Below are 6798 nucleotides of genomic sequence, written 5' to 3' on the forward strand. Positions count from 1 at the left end.
TAAAATCCGCTTGCTTTCATTAGTCGAAGGCACGCATAGGTCATGCCTTTTCCGGTGGCTCGCCCTCCTCCAGCGCAGCGACCAAGTACAGAAAACATGCGAGGCTCGCTGTTTTCCATCGGGCTCATGGACTTCTTTTTCTCTCATTCACGAGCGCGATCTCGCTTGGCAGAAGTCGAGCACTTTACATAATTAACTTCACTTTTTCGGGTTATGTACATAAATGCACTTTTGCCCGATAGGTGAAAAGTCGGGTTAGGAGTTTACAACGCGATCAGCTGTAACATGAGCAAACGCGAGACCCGTTGCATTGCAAATGCTTGTTTTAATAGTTTGTGTCTCCGTCAAGTATTCTCCATCTATTTAATGTAAATCTATTTAATGTGCAGTATCTCTTTCTTCGTGGTCTCCATGAATGCAGTGTGTCTTCCATGTCTGGTGTTTTATTCTGGCTTTTTGTATATCTTGGTCAGTCGGCGAAAGCGTAGGTTTAAGCCTGTGTGGTGATGTCTGGTCCACACTGCTGTAAAGAGAGCAGCGACCCCCGGCGAGGCTTCTTTCAGACTAAGGGGGGAGGTGATGAGAGACCTGGACACCTGTAAAGATACCTGTGAGCTCTCCAAAACAACAGAGCCCCTCCATGGGCTCTTGGCTAGGACGTTAGACTGAAGCTCTAAAGATCCCAGGTTTCCACAGTGACTTTTTGTTTGATATCCATTACCTTCAGTGCTGAGTAGTCAAACTTTAAACCCTCTCAAACTTGGTAAAATAAAACATTACTTTAACAACATCAATCTATTTCCATCCACATTCCAGCTTCTTTCTTTCTTCACCCCTCATTTCTTTCTGAGCCCCCTTCAGTCCGTCTTTATTTTCTTTATTGGAACAAGTTTCTCAAAGCCCTACTCAGTGTGAGTCTCAGAACTGAGAGAATACTATCACAGGCTGTAAGTTCACTGCTAAGAGGAAAGTTTTACTCCTTGTATGAAGGTCCGAAAGAGTGGAGTGCAACTTTCCACAAACTACTATTTAAATACAATCTCCCGGACCTTCCGTAACCTGAGTCTAGACAGAAATATTTAGAATTCTTCTCTGAAAAAGTGGCAACCCTCCTGCAGGGCTTGAAAGCAGACAATACTCATCATTAGAATCCACAGCCAGCAACACTAGAAAACTGCCACTCATGACCAAGTTAGCAGCAAGTTGGGCCACGGGGATGCTCTCTATGCTTGAAACATCAGATAACTCACTAGAAAACTACCTGGAAGTTGGCACCCAGACTCATCCTCAACCTCCCGCTCTGAATTCACATCTCACCATACCTCAGAGAGCTCCACTGTCTCCCGAAACAGAAATGAACTAATTTCAAACACCTTACATACACATTCAAGGCACAACACAACGTAGGCCCCACCTACTTGACCAGTTGCTTCTCTTTCCACAACCACCAAGAGACTTCCATCTACTCAGGGCTCCTACTCACACACATCCCATACATACAGAGAACCAGATCAGGAGGATGGGTGTTCTGTTGCATCACTCCTAAAGCATGGAATGGACTCCCATTTCACACAAGAGCATTTTATTCTCTTCTTCAATTCTGCAAGAAGTTGAAGACCTGCGTTTTTAATAAACCAACCTACCTTAGACAGGGCTACACACACACACGCCTGCTCAGCGCCAGGAAACCCTTGCAGGTGATTGCGTGCCTTACAAATACCCATTACGTTACAGATGCACCCCCAGGGCTCCACCAGATGTTTCACAGCAATGGGTGTGACAGAGCATAACATGGCTGTGCCTTTATGCTTTCTTTGGTAGAAGAGAAGGACAGCATTTACCTTCATATATTGTGTGAAAAACTATACCCATGTAAATGTGATGCATTAAAAGACCACAACATTATGGTGCCTTTGTGAGTGATATTACACTTGTTAGATATAAACTGCTTTTATGAAATGTTAACCAGATGCATTTATACCTTGGTATCTTAACAAATGATATATTTTATAGTCACTCATCATTTACTGTGTTTAAGACAATTGCATTTGTAAAAACATAACTAAAATGTGCTTCCATTCCATTGTTCAAGCTGGAGTTAAGGTCTGCCAATTCCTATGTTTAATTTCAACATGAAACTTGCTTTGTTTGTGCGCTATTTTTCTTTCGTCTGCAGGTGATAGGTAAGGAAGAGAGAGTTGGGTTGCCAAGGACGAAACTTGGTAACAAGGAGCTACAAGAACGGCTCCCTTACTATATTCCTGGGCATGGATGTAATCCAAGGTGGAGCAGATGTGTTCAGAAGAGGATAAAAGTGAATTGGACATAATTCACAATGGTGTCTTGTTAGTAATTGTTTCTTTGGGTGTGATGTCAGCTACTGGAAGGCTCTGGGGTGATTAAAGTGTTGTTCAGTTAGGCAGAGATTCAGAATCTTTTTGCCCCCTTGACTAGAGTGGACTCTAAGGGAAAGATAACTCTCCTTGACTAAGTGGCAGTCGCGACTCACAGGGGTTACCAGAGGTGGGGTGGAGAGCGGGGTGTGGGGAGGCAAGGAGAATATTAACAATATTAAAAAGTTAAAAAACTAAAAACTTACCTGCTCCGTCGCACCGCTGCTCCTCCGTCAGCAGCAGGCTCCCAGCCTGCCCTGCGGCCAATCCTGACGCTGCTCAGAGAAGCGTTAGGATTGGCTGGGAGTGCCCAGCCACGGCGCTCCCAGACAGACTGGGAGCCTGTGCCTGCTCTCTCCAGCCCGGCAGCAGTGTGCCCCAGATGGCCGGCCAAACACACATGTGCACTGAGGGGAGTGCACAGTGCACTCCCCTCACTGCTCGTCACCCCCAATGCCCCACCCCTTTATAATTCTCAGTATAATGTACATGCGACATCAGCTCCCGCGAGTTTCTGTAGTGTAGTGGTTATCACGTTCGCTGCCCCCGTGAAAGGTCGCGGGTTTGAAACTGGGCGGAAACACTTTTAACACTTCCATCTACCTTGTTCTGCATTATTATTAATATCTATGACCACCTAACTTGTTCTGCATTATTAATATATATGACGAGCGATACTTCTGTGCTACAATTTTAATTGATATCATCCATATAGTAACATATTTCAAATAAACAAGATAAGCAACGCATAGATGATGTAAACTGTGCAAAAGATATTAGCTCGCTTGTAATTAGTACGGGACTGAAAATTTTAAAATAATACAAAACTAAAGAAATGAATGTTAAATTATTAAAACTACAGCAGGTTCTACCGAGATTCAAACTCAGATCGCTGGACTCAAAGTGCAGCGTGCTAACCATTACACCATGGAACCTTCCATTGACAAGCATGAGGTGCGTTAGTAGTGAAATGACAGTATCCTGTAGTGTGCACGTCTCCTTGTAAAAGTCCTGATGTTTTTCAGATGTCAGGTTATTAATGGCAAGGAACACAAGCATTGGCAAAGCCAATAGGTATCGCCTATGTGATAGCTACTGGTTTTGCCAGTGATTTAGCCATGCTGCAACATGGCTGAAAGTAAAGGAAAAAAGCTGTATATGACACAGCCAGCATTGATCACTTCATAGTGCTTTTTTTTACATTCATCCATGCTGCACTGAAGCCAGAGCTGCTGTACAATGTGGCTAAAAAAACATTCACAAAACCAATAGATCCCACATAGGCAAGATCTATTAGCTTTACCAAGGCTTGTTTGTCATCTGGAGCCATTGTGGTACTGCCATGAAAGAGCTGCCAACAATAGCCAGGCCCTGTTCATACTGCAATTCGGGTCATCATTCACACTGCTGTCAAGAAACCAGTAATGTTTGATAAAAACACAGCTGAGTGATTTGAGCTAAAAAAAAAGTGTTTGCTCCTTAAGTGCATTTTTCAGTCCGGGGGGGGGGATTACATACATTGCAGTGTTGAACCAACGCTTCTGCATTTCTGGGATGCATATGTTACACTTGTACTGATCCTGTTTTGTGATGACATTTGTGGCATATCAACGTGCTAAATAAAAAGACATTTGCGCTGACTAACCAGGGCAAATACGTTCAAATGACGATGCCCAATTGCTGTAGCATCAGTGCAGGGTATGTAATGTAGCGCCTGGGGTCTAGCTTCTATGCCCCAACCATAATCTCCCTTCTGGTGATGCGTGTCACGAGCTACACTTTATGTGGAAGCGCGAGGGATGCCTGAAGAAGTCAAAGACACGCAGGCAGCCGTGGGACTGACACTGTGCTCGAGAGCGCCTAGCAGCAGAGTTTCTAGGTGCTTCCAGGGGTGAGATGATGGCTGTCAGGCCTTTGCTGGGAGCCAGGGGGGGACGAGGAGTTTTCACAACAGATGCTTGTCTCAAAAAGGTGGGGTGGGCTAGGGCAGAGTCAGTCATGGGCAGCCTCCAAGATGGCTCACTAGTAAAGTGCCCCCTGCTGGTACCTGAGCATGACTTACAGGTCACATTCTTAAATCCGAGCCGAGTGGGCTCAACGCTTTTCCCTCACAAGGTATATAAAGTGGCTGCTATGAATACTGGTTATTTACGGTGCTATGAAGGTGACATATGGAAATAGCACACACTTTAGAAATCAGGTCACTTTACTTTCCTTTTGTTGCACAAGAGCACAGAACCGGATGAGCAGCTCCTCACGTGCACTGTGGCTGGCCAGGGATGGACACTTTACAGAAACAGTGCTGAGCCTCTTAAGCAGAGCTGGATCTGTTCAAGTCTGTGCAAACCCTGGGCCTGCTCACAGCCTGGCAAGCTGCAGACAATGTTGGGTGCAGCCTTAAATGTGAAATCGTTCCAAGTTGCCACTGTTTGTAGTGAGTTTAACAGACACTGTCTCTGGCTTCCTTCCTGCACGAGGCCAGGTAGGAAGCAGTATCACTCCCCCCATCCTGTGTGTTAGAGAATGGTTTCCATTGCAGTGGGAGGCGGGGCCGTCCATGCCAGGTTTTCAAGGTGACCTCGGACGAGCTTAATATGTAACTGTTGTTCATTTCTGGCAATCATATATATATCTTGTGGATATCCTGCAAATCCGGCATGGATCCGACTCTACTGGACTTATGTTGGGCACCCTTGCACTAGAGCAAGGTTTTTTATGTAAAACTGGTAAGTGTTAATATTGTCATTGTTCACGCCTTCACCAATCACAGGGGGGGCAACATGCCTGCATCCTCACCGCACACTCCCTATCATTCTTACCCTGAGAGCCAAGCTTTCCAAAGTTTAAGAATCTACACAACTTTCAGCATTCCAGCTGAGTTCATTGGCCGACATACTTGTTGTGATGGTTTTGCCATTTTATTTCCTGAGCTGTACTTTTCTCAAGAAAGTTAGTTCCCATTATTTTTAATAAACCATTGAGAATGCTGAGAAATCACTTTGTGCGTCTGCGACAAGACACATTTATTTTTTTGAATTCTAAGTAAAGGTAATCAAGATGGAAAGACAATGGCTGTATGACTGACTTCAACAGAAAGCCCTCCCCCATGCTTGCTGCTGAAATATTCAGATATTAGAAAAGCACTGAAAATGTGCATTGCTAAAGCGGCATGTGTTTTCCAGAGTACGCAAATGAAGAGGAAAAGCACGCCTTGCCAATTAAAATGGCGAGTCACCCTTTGTAGTTATTGTGCGATGAGTTTCCAAAAAGTACTCAGGTGGTAGATGAAATGATGCTGATTGTAGGTTTGTGCTGTTGGAGAATGAGATAGGCATCTGAAAATAAACAGCATGCATCCTGAAGACACGGCTTGATATGTGACCTCGGTCTTTAAATGCCCAGCACACATACACATGATCACCATGGGCCCCACTGCTGGCAGGTACATAACCTGAAGGCTGCAGTCACATGATGCTTCCGTCCCTTCGATAGCTCAGTTGGTAGAGCGGAGGACTGTAGTGGTGAAGCTGATATCCTTAGGTCGCTGGTTCAAATCCGGCTCGAAGGATTTTTTTTCGTATTTGCTCTTCATATTTCTTTTCACATTCTGAAATTAAAATACGCCATGTTTTGAAGCAACGACGCTAGAGCTTGACAATTGTTTTTGTCTCCCCCATTTTTCTCAGATGGCACCAAGAAGTGAATTTAGCCAGAGCAGAAATGGACGGAGGTGCAGCCGCTGATCCCAGTGACTGTCAGAGAGAGAAAAGGAGGAGTCTGTGCAGAGGAAGCTGTAAATCAGTGATACACAGAGACCGGCTCCTTCCTGGCACAGGCGGGGTCAACACTGACATTTATGTGGGTGCAGCGCCCCCAGCAGGGGGACAGGTAGAACAATCAGTAGGAGGTCAGGTACCAGGGAGTCATCAGTTCCTCGTTAGTATAGTGGTCAGTATCCCCGCCTGTCACGCGGGAGACCGGGGTCCCGACGGGGAGACTATGTTTATGACTTAACCATGTTTACACTTTAGAAATACATTTTGTTATTTGTTTCGTTTACAATCTCGACATTTTAGAAGTATTGCGATTTAATGTATATGAAGTGCACTGTATAATATGATCAGTGGCAGCATATAGAATTGTAATAAATACCAACACCGAGGCGCCTCTAGCAGAGCGCTGGAAGGCTTGGAAATCCAACAGAGAAAGCTTTCAACATGAAGGAATCAAGTTTTGGGAACACATTTGTACATTTTGATTTTAAGTTATGGACCACTTAGTCGACAGCGAATGTTTAATATTTACAGAAAAACAAAGTACTATGTGGTGAACAATTGGTACTGGCTGTTTTGCTTGATTATCAATTCCACGTAATCGCGTCATGGTTAATTTCAAATGTATTATA

The 6798-nt window shown here is 44.5% G+C and overlaps 1 non-coding gene across 1 annotated transcript; it reads left to right on the top strand.

The window, feature by feature from the left end:
* The first annotated feature begins 5875 nt into the window (after positions 1 to 5875).
* TRNAY-GUA (transfer RNA tyrosine (anticodon GUA)) lies at positions 5876 to 5961 on the top strand. The gene is given in 2 exon segments: positions 5876 to 5912; positions 5926 to 5961. It is a non-coding gene; the product is annotated as a tRNA-Tyr (tRNA).
* The last annotated feature ends 837 nt before the right edge of the window (positions 5962 to 6798 follow it).

Source organism: Pleurodeles waltl, unplaced genomic scaffold, assembly GCF_031143425.1.
Source record: "Pleurodeles waltl isolate 20211129_DDA unplaced genomic scaffold, aPleWal1.hap1.20221129 scaffold_67, whole genome shotgun sequence".
NCBI lineage: Eukaryota > Metazoa > Chordata > Amphibia > Caudata > Salamandridae > Pleurodeles > Pleurodeles waltl.